The sequence below is a fragment of the Oryctolagus cuniculus genome, chromosome 21 (assembly GCF_051225735.1).
Source record: "Oryctolagus cuniculus isolate XC-2025 breed Fujian yellow rabbit chromosome 21, ASM5122573v1, whole genome shotgun sequence".
Classification (NCBI taxonomy): domain Eukaryota; kingdom Metazoa; phylum Chordata; class Mammalia; order Lagomorpha; family Leporidae; genus Oryctolagus; species Oryctolagus cuniculus.
Genome location: NC_142887.1, coordinates 38787717 through 38807224, shown reverse-complemented (window position 1 = coordinate 38807224; position 19508 = coordinate 38787717). Strand labels below are relative to the sequence as shown.

The window sequence follows — 19508 nt, the reverse complement described above, 5'->3', positions numbered from 1 at the left end:
TCAATCTAATATTCCTAATAATATCTTGTACTTAGTGGTTCACTGTGTGCCAGACAATATTCTTTTGATTTTTTAAAAGATTTATTTATTTATTTATTTGGAAGTCAGAGTCACACAGATAGTGAACAAGAGGAAGAGAGAGAGAGAGAGAGGTCCTCCATCTGCTGGTTCACTCCCCAGATGGCCTAAAAGGTCAGAGATATGCCAATCTGAAACCAGGAGCCAGGACCTCTTCAGGGTCTCCCATGCAGATTCAGGGGCCCAAGGACTTGGGCCAACTTCCTACTGCTCTCCCAGGCTATAGCAGACAGCTGAATGGAAAGTGGAGCAGCCTGGACTTGAACCGGCCTCCATATGGGATGCCCCCACTGCATGCAGTGGCTTTACTAGCTACACCACAGCACTGGCCTCAAGACAATGCTCTAAAATGATGCATTAATTATTCCCAAATATTGAAAAGTGGCATGGTACACATTTGAATGTGTTGTTTTGTACTAGTTGTAGAAACAGTTTAAAATATATTTAGATTTAAAAATGTAAGCTTTGATCTAAAGGTTTACTTTCCCTTAAGGTGCCTGTTTGGAAACTGAGAGATCATTGAAGTCTCAAGATAGAGTACAACTGATCTTATCCAAGCCTCCTTTATCACATGAGGATGCTAAATGCCAAGCCCAGAGAAGTAAAGTGAATTGTTCAAGGTCACATAGGTAAGTTGTGGCAGGGATAATTCTGTATTAGCATTAGGTATCCTGATACATAGGCCACTGTTCTGTCAATTTTGTACTCCTTCTGGAGTTAAAGATTCTAAGTTGTGGAAAATTGAATTTGGAAATTTAGTGGTTGCTATGTTGTTATGGTGAGAAATTTCTGTGTATAGCTATGAGTTGCTTAAATTTTATTCAATATATTTTTCTAGTATGTTTGCTATTTATTTGAAATGTATAACAAGTAGCTTCATCTATTTGCCAAAAGAATTTTTAAAGATTTATTTATATTATTTGAAAGTCAGAATTACACAGAGAGAGAAGGACAGGCAGAGAGAGTGGTCTTCCATTCACTGGTTCACTCCACAGTTGGCCTCCATGGCTGGAGCTGTGCTGACTGGAAGGCAGGAGCCAGGAGCCTCTTCCTGGTCTCCTATGCAGGTGCAGGGGCCCAAGGACTTGCACCATTTTATAGTGTTTCCCAGGCCATAGCAGAGAGCTGGATAGGAAGTGGAGCAGCCAGGTCTTGAACTGATGCCCCTATGGAATACCAGCACTGCAGGTGGCAGCCTCACCCACTATGCCACAGTGCCAGCCCTTGCCAAAAGAATTTATAGAAGCTATTCCATATATACACTTAACAATTATTTAGTTACTTGACATGAACTATCCCTGCATATTTGAAAATTTTGAATGGTATCACTTGGGTTTTAAGAATGTTATATTTTAGGTCTCTTAATATTTTTAGTGATGATGTTTTAAAGGCCCTTTCTGTTTTATGAAAAATGATAAGGATTTTGTTTTACAATGGCCATAGTATTACTACTTAAAGCAATAGATTAAATAAAACTTTTAAACAAAGTCATTTAATACTGAATTCTAACACACTGGTATATTTTAAAGTGAGAAGCCGGATTTCTTTCAGATATTCTAAAGAAGAATGATAATCAAAATTGAAGACATCTACAGTTTTTAATCACTTGTTTTAAGTATTGGTCATAATGGTCCAATTTTGAGTTTAATTTTAATTAGCTTTTAAATGATTCAATATGTTTTATAGAAAAAATTCGGAGAACATAATTATATACTCAACCTCCCTCCCTTCTTTTTCCTTCTTTGTCATTTTTTTTAGCTTATGAAATGACATTTTCAGTTTACATTACATTAAAAAGGGTTCTTGAATCAAGGGACAAGTTTAACAGGCAAAAAGCAAAAAGATCGTAATTTAGAGGGAATATAGACAATGGCTCTAAACAATATTTGAATATCACATCTAAACAATATTTGAATAAATTGATAAATATTTTAATTTCTCCTACTAAAATGCTCAAAGTCTTTAATTATTTATCAAATATTAGTGCAAAATTATGGATTTAAATGATCCCAAAAAGTGATGAATTTTTGTGTAATAAAGTCCAATTTTTGTCAAGGCTTTTTGACAGTCTCACAGAAAACTTATGTTTGTGAATGGGAAGAATAATACCAAAATATCCATACTACCAAAAGCAATTTGCAAATTCAATGTAATCCCAATCAACATACCAACGATGTTCTCAGAGCTAGAAAAAATGATGCTAAAATTCACATAGAAACATGAGAGATGCTTAACATCTAAAGTAATATTATAAAGCAAAAAAAAGCTGGAGACATCACACCATATTTTAAGACATATTACAGGGGTCAGCACTATGACATAGCAGGTAAAGTCACCGTCTGCAGTGCCGGCATCTCATATGGGTGCCAGTATGTTTCCCAGCTGCTCCACTTCTTATACCCCTCTCTGGTATAGCCTGAGAAAAAAGTAGAAAATGGCCAAAGTCTTTGGGCCCCTGCACCTGCATAGAGACCTGGAAGAAGCTCCTGACACTTGGATTCAGATCAACAGAGCTCCGGCCATTGTGACCATTTGGGGAGTAAACCAGTGGATGGAAGACCTCTCTCTCTCTCTGCCTCTACCTCTCTGTAACTCTGCCTTTCAAATAAATATACTGCAAAAAAAAAAGAAGAAGTGTTAGCACTGATATAATAACAGACACATAGTTCAATGGAAAAGACTTGGTAGCATAGAAATAAACCCAAATTTCTACCAGCAACTCATATTTAACAAAGGAACTAAAATGAACTGGAGAAAGAAGAATCTCTTTCACAAGTGGTGCAGAGGAACTTGATTATCCATATGTAGAAGCCTGAAAAGAGACTCCAACATCTCTTACACTATGTGAAAGTGAACTCACAGTGAATTAAAATGTAATCATAAGACCCAAACCCAAGTACACATAGGGAAACTCTAAATATTGTCAACACACAATAGCTTTTGGGTAAGATTCCAATAGCAATAGTCACAAAAATAAAAACAGAGACATTTGAGTATATCCAACTAAGATACTTCTTCACAACAAAGTAAACATCAGAGTGTAGATACAATGAACAGATGGCAGGAAAAATTAAAACTCTGAATGTTTACAGATTTCCAGAACATTTACATGAATTGGAAAAACTCCAAAAAATACAGTGAAGAAACAGGCAAGGATCTGAATAGACATTTCTCAGAAGAAATGTACATGGTCAAAACATGTGAATATGCCCGATGTCACTAGCCATTATGTAAATATAAATCAGAACACCATATCAGTCTCCAACACCTGTGGGAGAATACAACACTCAGGTGTTTGTGTGTGCAGCAAGTGGGTTTAGAGGACCCTGTTCACCTCTGGAGAGCAGAGCCTACAGGGAGGTAAAGAAACCTTACTGCGCAGGGGCATGCTAATCTTCTCTGTATCATTCCAATTTTAGTATATGTGCTGCCAAAGCGAGCACATGTGCTGCCGAAGCGAGAAAGAGATGAAAAGAATTTATCTCAGCTAGCCACTAATATTCAAGAAACAAGGTCTTCAGGAAAGCCAACTCAACTGACATTTTCATGTCATTGTTAAATAAAGGAAAAATTATCTAGGTTCAGCAATACGTAGTTTATAAGAGAAAGACTACAGAGTAATTTCCTTGGCATAGAAATAACTTTGTTTTTTTTTTTTTTTTTTTTTTTTTTTTTTTTTTTTTTTTTATCCATGAGGGCTTGCTATCACCACCACACACCCACATCCCATATACAAATGCCTGGCTTGAGTGGTAGCTTCTCTGCTTTGAGGCAAGTTTCTGCTAGTGTGCACCCTGGGAGGAGACGGAGGATGGCAGAAGTGCTTGGGTCCCTGCACCCAAATGGGACATCCAGAATGAATTCCCAGTTCCTGGTTTTGGCTTGGTCAAGCTTTGGCTATTGCAAGTGTCTGGGGAGTGAAGCAGTGGTTCCCTCTTCCTGTCACTCTGCCTTTCAAATCAATAACTGTTGTTGGTAATGACTAATAATGATATTCACTGATTGTCAAATTTTGAATCTATTAATTATAGACAATTTCTCTTTGTATTTTTAAACTTTCATAATGTTCTGTAGCCAATTTCATCACTAGAAATAAAAACTTTTCCTCAAAAAAAAAAAAAAAAGAAACCTTACTGCTTTCCTAATGTGCTTATTAAGTTCTTGACCAGCGCCTGTTAGTCTTGCCACAAACTTTCTAGTCTTACTACTTTCCTTCTTCTTCTTCTTCTTCTCTGTGACTTGTAAAATAGTATACATTCTATATACTGTGGATACTTTTGATTTATTTTATTCCTTCGGTCTCCTATGAAGTTCCTCCACAAAAGCACAGCCCTCAAAATATTCATTCATTTATGCAGTCTGCAGATTTCATGAGCTACTAAATTCCAAGTAGTATGTTAAAGGCAAGATCTGGGCCTAAGAGAAAAGTGGTCTAAATTCTGTGCCTAGAAGAGGATTTGGGACATAGTAGAACTTCAGTGAAGTGCTATGTGAATGACATGCACTCATTAAATGAGTAATCTAAAGCATACACTTCATTTAAGCAACACAGCAGCCCTACTCACCTCAGGTAGAGCAATTGAGAGGAATAATGTGAACAAAAATAAGACATCAATAAGTTGAATAATAACAGAGAAAAAACAAAATGAGATAGATGCCAACATTACTGAGCTATTTTTGAGGAATTAAATTGATAGAGGGGCTGGCATTGTGGCCAAGTGGGGAAAGCTGCAATCTGTGAGGCCAGCATAACATCTGAGTTCCACTTTGAGTTTAGGAATCTCCACTTCCAATTTAGCTCACTGCTAAACACCTGGGAAACCAGCAGAAGATGGACGAAGGACTCAGGTCCTTGCCACTCATGTGGGAGACTTGGATGAAGCTCCTGACTCCAGCATGCCCCAGGCTCAACTGTTGAAACTCTCTGGGGTGTGAGCCAGCAGATGAAAGCTATCTATGTCTTTCCCTCTCTCTCTAAATCCACCTTTCAAATAATAAAGATTTAATAAACAAATTAACTGATTTCAAAATACACAAAAACATGAACAATACTATATCATTTTTATGCCAAACTGATAAAAAATAACAAATGCTAGAGAGCACATGGGAAAAGAAAACCACCATATATGGTAGGTGAAAACACAAGTTAGTACAGATGTTATGCAGAACAGTATGGTCATTCCTTAAAAAGAATAAAAATTGGGGCTGGCGCTGTTGTGCAGTGAGTTAAAGCCCTGGCCTGAAGGGCCAGCATCCCATTTGGGTGCCAGTTCTAGTTCCAGCTGCTCTTCTTCCAATACAGCTCTCTGCTATCTCCTGGGATAGCAGTAGAAGATGGCCCAAGTCCTTGGGCCCATGCACCCATGAGGGAGACCCAGAGGAAGCTCCTGTCTCCAGGTTTCAGAATGGCATAACTCTGGCCTTTGTAGTCATCTGTAGAGTGAACCAGCTAATGGAGGACCTCTCTGTGTCTCTACCTCTATTGTAACTCTTTCAAATAAATAACAAAAATTAAACTAAGATAAAAATTGACCTACCATGTGAGAGTTATCTTGCTCTTGGCTATATAGAATAAGGAAATTTTATTAGAAGGAAAGGAGGAGAGCATATCAAAGATACAGCAATTTTCCCATAACACAGCCACTATAACACAGTTCACTGCAGCCAGGATGTGAAACCAATCTAGCTGTCCATCAATGAAAAACAATGGACAGGGCAACCTCTTTTAGATACAAAAAAAGAACAAAATATTATTAAATTAATTGAAATAAGCCAGAAGCAGGAACACAAATGTCACCTGGTCCTTGTCGCATGTGGAAGTGAAAGAAAATAATGGATCTGAACACAGAACTGTGATTACTAGAGGCTGAGAAGGGAAGCAGCTAGGGATAGAGGGGGATTGGATAATAGGTATCAAAAATCAAAGAGGCAGAAAGAACTTCTGGTGTTCCATAATATAATGAGATGACTACATTCAACCATATTAGGTTCTGTGTAAAGAACTGAAGGAGAGGAGCTGGTAGTCTCAAATCATGGAGAAGAATTAGAAACTGTAGTTGCTTGGGGGCCAGCATTGTGGCACAGTGGGCTAACACCCTGGCCTGAAGCACCAGCATCCCCTGTGGGTACCAGTTCTAGTCCTGGCTGCTCCTCTTCTGATCCAACTCTCTGCTATGGCCTGGGAAAGCAGTAGAAGATGGCCCAAGTCCTTGGGTCCCTGCACCCAAGTGGGAGATCTGGAAGAAGCTCCTGGTTCCTGGAATCAGATTGGCAGAGCTCCGGCCATTGTGGCCATCTGGGGAGTGAACCGGCAGAGGAAGACCTCTCTCTCTCTCTGCTGCTACTTCTCTCTGTAACTCTGTCTTTCAAATAAATAACTCTTTAAAAACTTAATAAAACTGTAGTTGCTTAGCTTGATCACTTTTTACTGCATAAATGTGTGCAAATATTGCACTACACCCTGTAATAATGCATGACTAGGACACATTAATCACAAATTATTTCAATGAAATTTTAAAAATTAGAAGCATTTCTTTATATTAACAATGAACTATTTGAAAATGAAATTAGAGAAACATTTCCATGCATAGCAGCATAAGAACCAGGAACCAATGTCTTCAATGTTATCAGTGATGAATCAGATTCACAGCCCCCAGCACTCAGTTTTTGCCATATACTTTACCATGGCAATTGTGGGCATATAGTAGTAAATCAATGGACAGGAATCCTTTGTCTCTAAATCTGCTAAATAAATAAACAAGGAATTCATCAAAGAAAAAGAGATATCAATTTGGATGCCAGGCACAAAAACACATGCACTTGAGCTATCCTCCAGTTTGTGATGCCAACAAATCTTTCAGACATGTTACATTTTCAGAGACTTTTCTGTAATCTTGCTAAGCTTTCTGGAAATCTGCCTTATAGCAAAGGGTTTCCCAATTCCATTACACTCATGATTTTTCTTTTGTGTGATATATTAGTTTACCATCTAGAGATAATTTATGGTACAAAACTTTTCTATGCATGCATGTTTTCTCATTTGTGAGTCTATTCATGGGAATTGAAGACTGATTTATAACAGAAATACATTTTCCAAATTCATTGCATAGACTTTTGTTCCTTATGAATTCTCTGAAGTCTGTTGATGTCTAATTTCTGGCTAAAGGTTTTATTGTATTTACAGCATGCAAAGACTATCACCTTTTGTGAATTCTGTGTCTATACAAGCCTGAAATAAAGAAAATGTTTTTGCACAATCAGTATACGCCTAAGAAACCACCTGTGTCAATTCTCTGATGTACCATTGACTTCTGACTCTAATAATATTTATAAGCTTTCTCCTTTACATGAGTCTCTGTTGGATAGGATGTGATTTCCAGCAAAAGGTTTTGTCACAATACTTACATGAATTTTGGAGAAAAGCTCTTCCACATTCATTATATTGTTAAGGTCTCTCCCTTGTTCAAATTCCATGATGGATTATGAGGCATTACCTATGTGAAATGACTTTCTCACATTTATTTCATTCATTAGATATATATGTTGTGTATTCTGATATAAGGAGAGATTTGGGCAGAGCTTTCCAACACTCATTACACCCATAAGGTTTCTCTCCCACGTGAATTCCCTGTTGTCTTATGAGGTATGGCTTCTAATTAAAGGGATTTTACTTTCAAAGGAGTTTTTCCCTATATGAATTTGATGATGTACAATGAGGGCTGAATTATGGTAAAAGGCTCTGAGTCATTACATTCATAAAATTGCTCCCCATGAGAATTCTTTTATGTTTGATGAGGTCTGATTTGCACCACAAAGGCTATTCACATGTATTATATTCATGCATTTCTCCCCTTGGTGAATTCTCTAATATTTCATGAGATATAACTTGCACAAAAAGGTCAAGTAGAAAATTCCCTGTGTGGATACTCTGATATCTTATGAGTTATGAAGTACAGCAAAGAGGCTTTCCACCATCCTTCCATCCATAAAACCTACCTAAATTGAGCAACAAAGATATAGAAAACCTAAACACACACATAACCAGATGGAAATGATACCAGTAATAAAGACCATCACTACCAAGAAAACCCCAAAACTGGAAGGCTTCACTGCTGAATTCTAACAGACATTTAAAGCACTAACTGCAATTCTTCTCAAGTTATTCAAAACAATTGAGAGAGAGGCGATTCTCCCAAATTCTTTCTATGAAGCCAACATCACCTTCATTCCTAAACTTGAAAAAAGTGCAACAAAGAAAGTAATTATAGACCAATTTCCCTGATGAACATACATGCAAAGATCTGCAACAGAATTCTGGCCAATTGAATCCAACAATGCATCAGAAAGATCATCCACCCAGACCAAGTGGGATTTATCCTTGGTATGCAAGGATGGGACCAAAGGCTTTTCCACAGTCATTTCATTTATAAGCTTTCTCCATGGTGTGAAGGCTCTGATACTTTCTGAGGTTTGACTTCTCAGCAAAGGTTTTTCCACAGTCATTGCAATCATAAGGTTTCCCCCAGTACAAATTGTCTGATGCTTTGTGAGCTTTGATTTCTCAGCAAAGGCTTTTCCACAATGATTGCATTCATAAGGTTTCTCCCCTCTGTGAATTCTCTGATGATTTATGAGGTTTGCCTTCTGGCCAAAGGATTTTCCATAGTAATTGCATTCATAAGGTTTCTCACCTGTGTGAATTCTCTGATGATTTATGAGGTTTGCCTTCTGGCCAAAGGATTTTCCACAGTCATTACATTCAAAAGGTTTCTCACCTGTGTGAATTCTCTGATGATTTATGAGGTGTTTCTTCTGGCCAAAGAACTTCCCACAGTCATTAGATTTGTAAGATTTCAACCCTGTGTGAATTCTCTGATGTCTAATGAGATCTGACTTCTGGTGAGTGGTTTCCACACAATCATTACACACATGAGGGTTTTCCACAATATGAGTGCTGTGATGGAGGGTATTTAATACTGAATGAATTCCCACAAGGTTTACATGCATAGGATTTCTTCCCTATATTTGGTCTATGATTCAGTCTAACATGTGATTGGTAAATGACAGGTTCCACAGTCCCAATATACTTATAAATGTTCTCTCTTTTCAGGTGAATACAATCAGAATTCCACAGTCAGTCAGCTGGGAGGGGTGGATGAATCCGGAAACAGCTGGTTTCCTTGTACTAAAACAAGCGCCATATCACGAAGGACTCTTGCATTTCTTTTTCTTTTTTGCATTTTTCACATTTTCTTATTTATCATGGTTTGTAATAAATTTTCTGATGTGGGTTGTGGTTTTGAGGCTGGCTTAAGGAGTTCAGGGAACCAGAGGAATGGTCTTTTTCAATTAGGGCACAGCTGTTGTTTCTCTCCAATTCTGGCTTTCTGTAATTGCTTTGGGTGCCTCAGGCAATTTTTCATTTTGAGCGACTTTTTCCTAAATGCTTTGTTGGTCTGAGTTGGTTTTGCCTTTTTCCTTTTCAAATTGTGTATTCTGATGCAATACAAACAAGGGTTTAGAACGAGGATCCATCAGGAAATTGAAAAACAGAACATATTGGGTTTTCATGATTAGAAATCATAGGCAACATGACCAAGATGAGTTTTTGGGTTTTGGAAAATGACATAGAACCCTTCCACTGAGGGGCAGATATTAATTTCCTCCAAATCGAGAGTGAGTGCGATTTTCAGGTGAATTCAATCAGAATTCCACAGCCAGTCAGCTAGGAGGGGTGGATGAATCCGGGAACAGCTGGTTTCCTTGCAACTAAATCAAGCCCAATATCACAAAGGACTCTTGCATTTCTTTGGCTTCTTTCTCTTTTTTCTTTTTATCATGGTTTGTAATGAATTTTCTGATGTGAGCTTTGGTTTTGAGGCTGCAATATAGAGTTCAGTGCACAGGAGGAATGGTCTTTTTCAAACAGGGCATAGCTGTTGGCCTGCTTCAATTCTGGCTTGCTGTCATTGTTTTGGGTGCCTCAGCCGATTTGTGGTTTCTTGTGTGGCAATTTCCTAAATGTTTTCTGGGTCTGAGTTGGCTTTGCCTTCTTCATTCCCAAATTCTGTATTCTGACGCAACACAAACAAGAGTTTGGACAGAGTAGCCATTATGAAATAAAAAACATTACAAATGGGCATTTGAAGAATATAAATCTACAGGTAACACGACCAAGGTGAGCTTTTGTGTTTTGGAAAATCAAATGGAACACTTTGGCTGAGGTGACAGATATTAATTGCCTCCAAAATGAGTTTCACTATGATTTTCAGGTTAATTCAGACAGAATTCCACAGGCATCAGATGGAGGTGTGGATGAATCCGGGAACATTCGGTTTTCTTGAGACTAAATCAAGTCCAATATCATCATGGATTCTTGCATTTTTTTGGCTTTTTTCTCATTTTTCTTATTTATCATGGTTTGTAATGAATTTTCTGATGTGAGCTTTGGTTTTGAGGCTGGCATATTGAGTTCAGGGCACAAGAGGAAGGTTCTTTTTCAACCAGGGCACAGCTGTTGGCTTGCTCCACTTCTGGCTTGCTATCATTGTTTTGGGTGCGTCAGCCGATTTGTGGTTTCTTGAGTGCCAATTTCCTAAATGTTTTCTGGGTCTGAGTCGGTTTTGCCTTCCTATTCCCAAATTTTGTATTCTGATGCAATACAAGCATGTTTTGGAGAGTAGCCATTATGAAAGAAAAAAAAAAAAAAACACAGCGCATTGCCATTTCAGGATTAGAAATCTACAGGCAACACAACCAAGATGAGTTTCTGTGTTTTGGAAAATGACATAGAACGCTTCTGCTGAGGGGACAGATTCTAATTCCCTCCCAAATGAGTGTGAGTGCGATTTTGAGGTGAATTCAATCAGAATTCCAGAGTCAGTCTGTGGAAGGGGGGGATGAATCTGGAAACAGCCAGTTTCTTTGTGTCTAAATCCAGCCAAATATCACAAAGGACTCTTGCATTTCTTTGGCTTTTTCACATTTCCCTTATTTATCATGGTTTGTAATGAATTTTCTGATGTGAGCTTTGGTTTTGAGGCTGCAATATAGAGTTCAGGGCACCGGAGGAATGGTCTTTTTCAAACAGGGCACAGCTGTTGGTTTGCTCCAATTCTGGCTATTGTCTTTGTTTTGGGTGCCTCAGCTGAAATTTGGTTTCTTGAGTTTCACTGGGATTGTCAGGTTAATTCAGTCAGAATTCCACAGGCAGTCAGCTTTAGTGGTGGATGAATCTGGGAACAGCCAGTTTCCTTGCAACTAAATCAAACCCAATATCATTATGGATTCTTGCATTTCTTTGGCTTTTTCACTTTTTTCTTATTTATCATGGTTTGTAATGAATTTTCTGATGTGAGCTTTGGTTTTGAGGCTGCAATATGGAGTTCAGGGCACAAGAGGATGGTTCTTTTTCAATCAGGGCACAGCTGTTGGCTTGCTCCACTTCTGGCTTGCTGTCATTCTTTTGAGTGCCTCAGCCGATTTGTGGTTTCTTGTGTGGCAATTTCCCAAATGTTTTCAGGGTCTGAGTTGGCTTTGCCTTCTTCCTTCCCAAATTTTGTATTCTGATGCAATGCAAAGAAGAGTTTGTATAGAGTAGCCATTATGAAATAAAAAGCCTAACAAATATGCATTTGAAGCTTAGAAATCTATAGAGAACATGACCAAGGTGAGTTTTTGTGTTTTGGAAAAAAAATGGAACACTTTGGCTGAGGTGACATATATTAACTGCCTCCAAACTGAGTTTCACTGTGATTTTCAGGTTAATTCAGTCAGAATTCCACAGGCAGTCAGCTGGAGGGGTGGATGAATCCGGGAACAGCCGGTTGCCTAGCGACTAAATCAAGCCCTATATCATTATGGATTCTTGCATTTCTTTGGCTTTTTTCTCTTTTTTCTTATTTATCATGGTTTGTAATGAATTTTCTGATGTGAGCTTTGGTTTTGAGGCTGGCGTATTGAGTTCAGGGCACAAGAGGAAGGTTGTTTTTCAATCAGGGCACAGCTGTTGGCTTGCTCCACTTCTGGCTTGCTGTCATTGTTTTGGGTGCCTCAGCTGATTTGTGGTTTCTTGTGTGGCAATTTCCTAAATGTTTTCGGGGTCTGAGTTGGTTTTGCCTTCTGCCTTCCCAAATTTTGTATTCTGATGCAATACAAGCAAAATTTTGGACAGAGTAGCCATTGTGAAAGAAAAAAAAAAAAAACACAGCAAATTGCCCTTTCAGGATTAGAAATCCATAGGCAACACAACCAAGATGAGATTCTGTGTTTTGGAAAATGACATGGAACGCTTCTGCTGAGGGGACAGATTCTAATTCCCTCCAAATGGAGTGTGAGAGCGATTTTGAGGTGAATTCAATCAGAATTCCAAAGTCAGTCTGTGGAAGGGGGGGATGAATCTGGAAACAGCCACTTTCTTTGTGTCTAAATCCTGCCAAATATCACAAAGGACTCTTGCATTTCTTTGGCTTTTTCACATTTCCCTTATTTATCATGGTTTGTAATGAATTTTCTGATGTGAGCTTTGGTTTTGAGGCTGGCATATTGAGTTCAGGGCACAAGAGGAAGGTTCTTTTTCAATCAGGGCACAGCTGTTGGCTTGCTCCAATTCTGGCTTGCTGTCATTGTTTTGGGTGCCTCAGCCGATTTGTGGTTTCTTGAGTGGCAATTTCCTAAATGCTTTCTGGGTCTGAGTCGGTTTTGCCTTCTTCCTTCCCAAATTTTGTATTCTGATGCAATACAAGCAAGATTTTGGAGAGTAGCCAATATGAAAGAAAGAAAAAAAAACACAGCGCATTGCCCTTTCAGGATTAGAAATCTACAGGCAACACAACCAAGATGAGTTTCTGTGTTTTGGAAAATGACATAGAACGCTTCTGCTGAGGGGACAGATTCTAATTCCCTCCCAAATGAGTGTGAGTGCGATTTTGAGGTGAATTCAATCAGAATTCCAAAGTCAATCTGTGGAAGGGGGGGATGTATCTGGAAACAGCCAGTTTCTTTGTGTCTAAATCCAGCCAAATATCACAAAGGACTCTAGCATTTCTTTGGCTTTTTCACATTTCCCTTATTTATCATGGTTTGTAATGAATTTTCTGATGTGAGCTTTGGTTTTGAGGCTGCAATATAGAGTTCAGGGCACCAGAGGAATGGTCCTTTTCAAACAGGGCACAGCTGTTGGTGTGCTCCAATTCTGGCTATTGTCTTTGTTTTGGGTGCCTCAGCTGAAATTTGGTATCTTGAGTTTCACTGCAATTGTCAGGTTAATTCAGTCAGAATTCCACAGGCAGTCAGCTTTAGTGGTGGATGAATCCGGGAACAGCCGGTTTCCTTGCAACTAAATCAAACCCAATATCATTACGGATTCTTGCATTTCTTTGGCTTTTTTCTCTTTTTTCTTATTTGTCATGGTTTGTAATGAATTTTCTGATATGAGCTTTGGTTTTGAGGCTGGCATATTGAGTTCAGGGCACAAGAGGATGGTTCTTTTTCAATCAGGGCACAGCTGTTGGCTTGCTCCACTTCTGGCTTGCTGTCATTGTTTTGAGTGCCTCAGCCGATTTGTGGTTTCTTGTGTGGCAATTTCCCAAATGTTTTCAGGGTCTGAGTTGGCTTTGCCTTCTTCCTTCCCAAATTTTGTATTCTGATGCAATGTAAAGAAGAGTTTGTACAGAATAGCCATTATGAAAGAAAAAACACAACAAATAGGTGTTTGAAGCATAGAAATCTACAGGTAACATGACCAAGGTGAGTTTTTGTGTTTTGGAAAATCAAATGGAACACTTTGGCTGAGGTGACAGATATTAATGGCCTCCAAACTGAGTTTCACAGTGATTTTCAGGTTAATTCAGTCAGAATTCCACAGGCAGTCAGCTGGAGGGGTGGATGAATCCGGGAACAGCCGGTTTCCTAGCAACTAAATCAAGCCCACTATCATTATGGATTCTTGCATTTTTTTGGCTTTTTTCTCTTTTTTCTTATTTATCATGGTTTGTAATGAATTTTCTGATGTGAGCTTTGGTTTTGAGGCTGGCATATTGAGTTCAGGGCACAAGAGGAAGGTTCTTTTTCAATCAGGGCACAGCTGTTGGCTTGCTCCACTTCTGGCTTGCTGTCATTGTTTTGGGTGCCTCAGCTGATTTGTGGTTTCTTGTGTGGCAATTTCCTAAATGTTTTCGGGGTCTGAGTTGGTTTTGCCTTCTTCCTTCCCAAATTTTGTATTCTGATGCAATACAAGCAAGATTTTGGAGAGTAGCCATTATGAAAGAAAAAAAAAAAACACAGCAAATTTACCATTCAGGATTAGAAATCCATAGGCAACACAACCAAGATGAGATTCTGTGTTTTGGAAAATGACATGGAACGCTTCTGCTGAGGTGACAGATTCTAATTCCCTCCAAATGGAGTGTGAGAGCGATCTTGAGGTGAATTCAATCAGAATTCCAAAGTCAGTCTGTGGAAGGGGGGGATGAATCTGGAAACAGCCAGTTTCTTTGTGTCTAAATCCTGCCAAATATCACAAAGGACTCTTGCATTTCTTTGGCTTTTTCACATTTCCCTTATTTATCATGGTTTGTAATGAATTTTCTGATGTGAGCTTTGGTTTTGAGGCTGGCATATTGAGTTCAGGGCACAAGAGGAAGGTTCTTTTTCAATCAGGGCACAGCTGTTGGCTTGCTCCACTTCTGGCTTGCTGTCATTGTTTTGGGTGCCTCAGCTGATTTGTGGTTTCTTGTGTGGCAATTTCCTAAATGTTTTCGGGGTCTGAGTTGGTTTTGTCTTCTTCCTTCCCAAATTTTGTATTCTGATGCAATACAAGCAAGATTTTGGACAGAGTAGCCATTATGAAAGAAAAAAAAAAAAACACAGCAAATTGACCATTCAGGATTAGAAATCCATAGGCAACACAACCAAGATGAGATTCTGTGTTTTGGAAAATGACATGGAACGCTTCTGCTGAGGTGACAGATTCTAATTCCCTCCAAATGGAGTGTGAGAGCGATCTTGAGGTGAATTCAATCAGAATTCCAAAGTCAGTCTGTGGAAGGGGGGGATGAATCTGGAAACAGCCACTTTCTTTGTGTCTAAATCCTGCCAAATATCACAAAGGACTCTTGCATTTCTTTGGCTTTTTTCTCTTTTTTCTTATTTATCATGGTTTGTAATGAATTTTCTGATGTGAGCTTTGGTTTTGAGGCTGGCATATTGAGTTCAGGGCACAAGAGGAAGGTTCTTTTTCAATCAGGGCACAGCTGTTGGCTTGCTCCACTTCTGGCTTGCTGTCATTGTTTTGGGTGCCTCAGCTGATTTGTGGTTTCTTGTGTGGCAATTTCCTAAATGTTTTCTGGGTCTGAGTTGGTTTTGCCTTCTTCCTTCCCAAATTTTGTATTCTGATGCAATACAAGCAAAATTTTGGACAGAGTAGCCATTGTGAAAGAAAAAAAAAACACAGCAAATTTACCATTCAGGATTAGAAATTCATAGGCAACACAACCAAGATGAGATTCTGTGTTTTGGAAAATGACATGGAACGCTTCTGCTGAGGGGACAGATTCTAATTCCCTCCAAATGGAGTGTGAGAGCGATCTTGAGGTGAATTCAATCAGAATTCCAAAGTCAGTCTGTGGAAGGGGGGGATGAATCTGGAAACAGCCACTTTCTTTGTGTCTAAATCCTGCCAAATATCACAAAGGACTCTTGCATTTCTTTGGCTTTTTCACATTTCCCTTATTTATCATGGTTTGTAATGAATTTTCTGATGTGAGCTTTGGTTTTGAGGCTGGCATATTGAGTTCAGGGCACAAGAGGAAGGTTCTTTTTCAATCAGGGCACAGCTGTTGGCTTGCTCCACTTCTGGCTTGCTGTCATTGTTTTGGGTGCCTCAGCTGATTTGTGGTTTCTTGTGTGGCAATTTCCTAAATATTTTCGGGGTCTGAGTTGGTTTTGTCTTCTTCCTTCCCAAATTTTGTATTCTGATGCAATACAAGCAAGATATTGGACAGAGTAGCCATTATGAAAGAAAAAAAAAACACAGCAAATTGACCTTTCAGGATTAGAAATCCATAGGCAACACAACCAAGGTGAGATTCTTTGTTTTGGAAAATGACATGGAACGCTTCTGCTGAGGTGACAGATTCTAATTCCCTCCAAATGGAGTGTGAGAGCGATCTTGAGGTGAATTCAATCAGAATTCCAAAGTCAGTCTGTGGAAGGGGGGAATGAATCTGGAAACAGCCAGTTTCTTTGTGTCTAAATCCTGCCAAATATCACAAAGGACTCTTGCATTTCTTTGGCTTTTTTCTCTTTTTTCTTATTTATCATGGTTTGTAATGAATTTTCTGATGTGAGCTTTGGTTTTGAGGCTGGCATATTGAGTTCAGGGCACAAGAGGAAGGTTCTTTTTCAATCAGGGCACAGCTGTTGGCTTGCTCCACTTCTGGCTTGCTGTCATTGTTTTGGGTGCCTCAGCTGATTTGTGGTTTCTTGTGTGGCAATTTCCTAAATGTTTTCTGGGTCTGAGTTGGTTTTGCCTTCTTCCTTCCCAAATTTTGTATTCTGATGCAATACAAGCAAAATTTTGGACAGAGTAGCCATTATGAAAGAAAAAAAAAAACACAGCAAATTTACCATTCATGATTAGAAATTCATAGGCAACACAACCAAGATGAGATTCTGTGTTTTGGAAAATGACATGGAACGCTTCTGCTGAGGTGACAGATTCTAATTCCCTCCAAATGGAGTGTGAGAGCGATCTTGAGGTGAATTCAATCAGAATTCCAAAGTCAGTCTGTGGAAGGGGGGGATGAATCTGGAAACAGCCGCTTTCTTTGTGTCTAAATCCTGCCAAATATCACAAAGGACTCTTGCATTTCTTTGGCTTTTTCACATTTCCCTTGTTTATCATGGTTTGTAATGAATTTTCTGATGTGAGCTTTGGTTTTGAGGCTGGCATATTGAGTTCAGGGCACAAGAGGAAGGTTCTTTTTCAATCAGGGCACAGCTGTTGGCTTGCTCCACTTCTGGCTTGCTGTCATTGTTTTGGGTGCCTCAGCTGATTTGTGGTTTCTTGTGTGGCAATTTCCTAAATGTTTTCGGGGTCTGAGTTGGTTTTGTCTTCTTCCTTCCCAAATTTTGTATTCTGATGCAATACAAGCAAGATTTTGGACAGAGTAGCCATTATGAAAGAAAAAAAAAACACAGCAAATTGACCATTCAGGATTAGAAATCCATAGGCAACACAACCAAGATGAGATTCTGTGTTTTGGAAAATGACATGGAACGCTTCTGCTGAGGTGACAGATTCTAATTCCCTCCAAATGGAGTGTGAGAGCAATCTTGAGGTGAATTCAATCAGAATTCCAAAGTCAGTCTGTGGAAGGGGGGGATGAATCTGGAAACAGCCAGTTTCTTTGTGTCTAAATCCTGCCAAATATCACAAAGGACTCTTGCATTTCTTTGGCTTTTTCACATTTCCCTTATTTATCATGGTTTGTAATGAATTTTCTGATGTGAGCTTTGGTTTTGAGGCTGGCATATTGAGTTCAGGGCACAAGAGGAAGGTTCTTTTTCAATCAGGGCACAGCTGTTGGCTTGCTCCACTTCTGGCTTGCTGTCATTGTTTTGGGTGCCTCAGCTGATTTGTGGTTTCTTGTGTGGCAATTTCCTAAATGTTTTCGGGGTCTGAGTTGGTTTTGTCTTCTTCCTTCCCAAATTTTGTATTCTGATGCAATACAAGCAAGATTTTGGAGAGTAGCCATTATGAAAGAAAGAAAAAAAAAAAAAACACAGCGCATTGCCCTTTCAGGATTAGAAATCTACAGGCAACACGACCAAGATGAGTTTCTGTGTTTTGGAAAATGACATAGAACGCTTCTGCTGAGGGGACAGATTCTAATTCCCTCCCAAATGAGTGTGAGTGCGATTTTGAGGTGAATTCAATCAGAATTCCAAAGTCAGTCTGTGGAAGGGGGGGATGAATCTGGAAACAGCCACTTTCTTTGTGTCTAAATCCTGCCAAATATCACAAAGGACTCTTGCATTTCTTTGGCTTTTTCACATTTCCCTAATTTATCATGGTTTGTAATGAATTTTCTGATGTGAGCTTTGGTTTTGAGACTGCAATATGGAGTTCAGGGCACCTGAGGAATGGTCTTTTTCAAACAGGGCACAGCTGTTGGTGTGCTCCAATTCTGGCTATTGTCTTTGTTTTGGGTGCCTCAGCTGAAATTTAGTTTCTTGAGTTTCACTGCGATTGTCAGGTTAATTCAGTCAGAATTCCACAGGCAGTCAGCTTTAGTGGTGGATGAATCTGGGAACAGCCGGTTTCCTTGCAACTAAATCAAACCCAATATCATTATGAATTCTTGCATTTTTTTGGCTTTTTTCTCTTTTTTCTTATTTATCATGGTTTGTAATGAATTTTCTGATGTGAGCTTTGGTTTTGAGGCTGGCATATTGAGTTCAGGGCACAAGAGGAAGGTTGTTTTTCAATCAGGGCACAGCTGTTGGCTTGCTCCACTTGTGGCTTGCTGTCATTGTTTTGAGTGCCTCAGCAGATTTGTGGTTTCTTGTGTGGCAATTTCCCAAATGTTTTCAGGGTCTGAGTTGGCTTTGCCTTCTTCCTTCCCAAATTTTGTATTCTGATGCAATGCAAAGAAGAGTTTGTACAGAATAGCCATTATGAAAGAAAAAAACACAACAAATAGGCGTTTGAAGCTTAGAAATCTACAGGTAACATGACCAAGGTGAGTTTTTGTGTTTTGGAAAATCAAATGGAACACTTTGGCTGAGGTGACAGATATTAATTGCCTCCAAACTGAGTTTCACTGTGATTTTCAGGTTAATTCAGTCAGAATTCCACAGGCTGTCAGCTGGAGGGGTGGATGTATTTGGGAACAGCCGGTTTCCTAGCGACTAAATCAAGCCCACTATCATTATGGATTCTTGCATTTTTTTGGCTTTTTTCTCTTTTTTCTTATTTATCATGGTTTGTAATGAATTTTCTGATGTGAGCTTTGGTTTTGAGGCTGGCATATTGAGTTCAGGGCACAAGAGGAAGGTTGTTTTTCAATCAGGGCACAGCTGTTGGCTTGCTCCACTTCTGGCTTGCTGTCATTGTTTTGGGTGCCTCAGCTGATTTGTGGTTTCTTGTGTGGCAATTTCCTAAATGTTTTCGGGGTCTGAGTTGGTTTTGCCTTCTTCCTTCCCAATTTTTGTATTCTGATGCAATACAAGCAAGATTTTGGACAGAGTAGCCATTATGAAAGAAAAAAAAAAATACAGCAAATTGACCTTTCAGGATTAGAAATCCATAGGCAACACAACCAAGGTGAGATTCTGTGTTTTGGAAAATGACATGGAACGCTTCTGCTGAGGGGACAGATTCTAATGCCCTCCAAATGGAGTGTGAGAGCGATTTTTAGGTGAATTCA

At 39.1% G+C, this 19508-nt stretch overlaps 1 long non-coding RNA gene and 1 pseudogene across 1 annotated transcript; one reads left to right on the top strand and one right to left on the bottom strand.

The window, feature by feature from the left end:
* The first annotated feature begins 571 nt into the window (after nucleotides 1–571).
* Nucleotides 572–4208, top strand: LOC149119944 (uncharacterized). The gene is made up of 2 exons (XR_016227454.1): nucleotides 572–707; nucleotides 3775–4208. It is a non-coding gene; the product is annotated as an uncharacterized LOC149119944 (long non-coding RNA).
* Nucleotides 3454–3521, bottom strand: LOC149119945 (U6 spliceosomal RNA; annotated as a pseudogene).
* Nucleotides 4209–19508: the final 15300 nt, after the last annotated feature.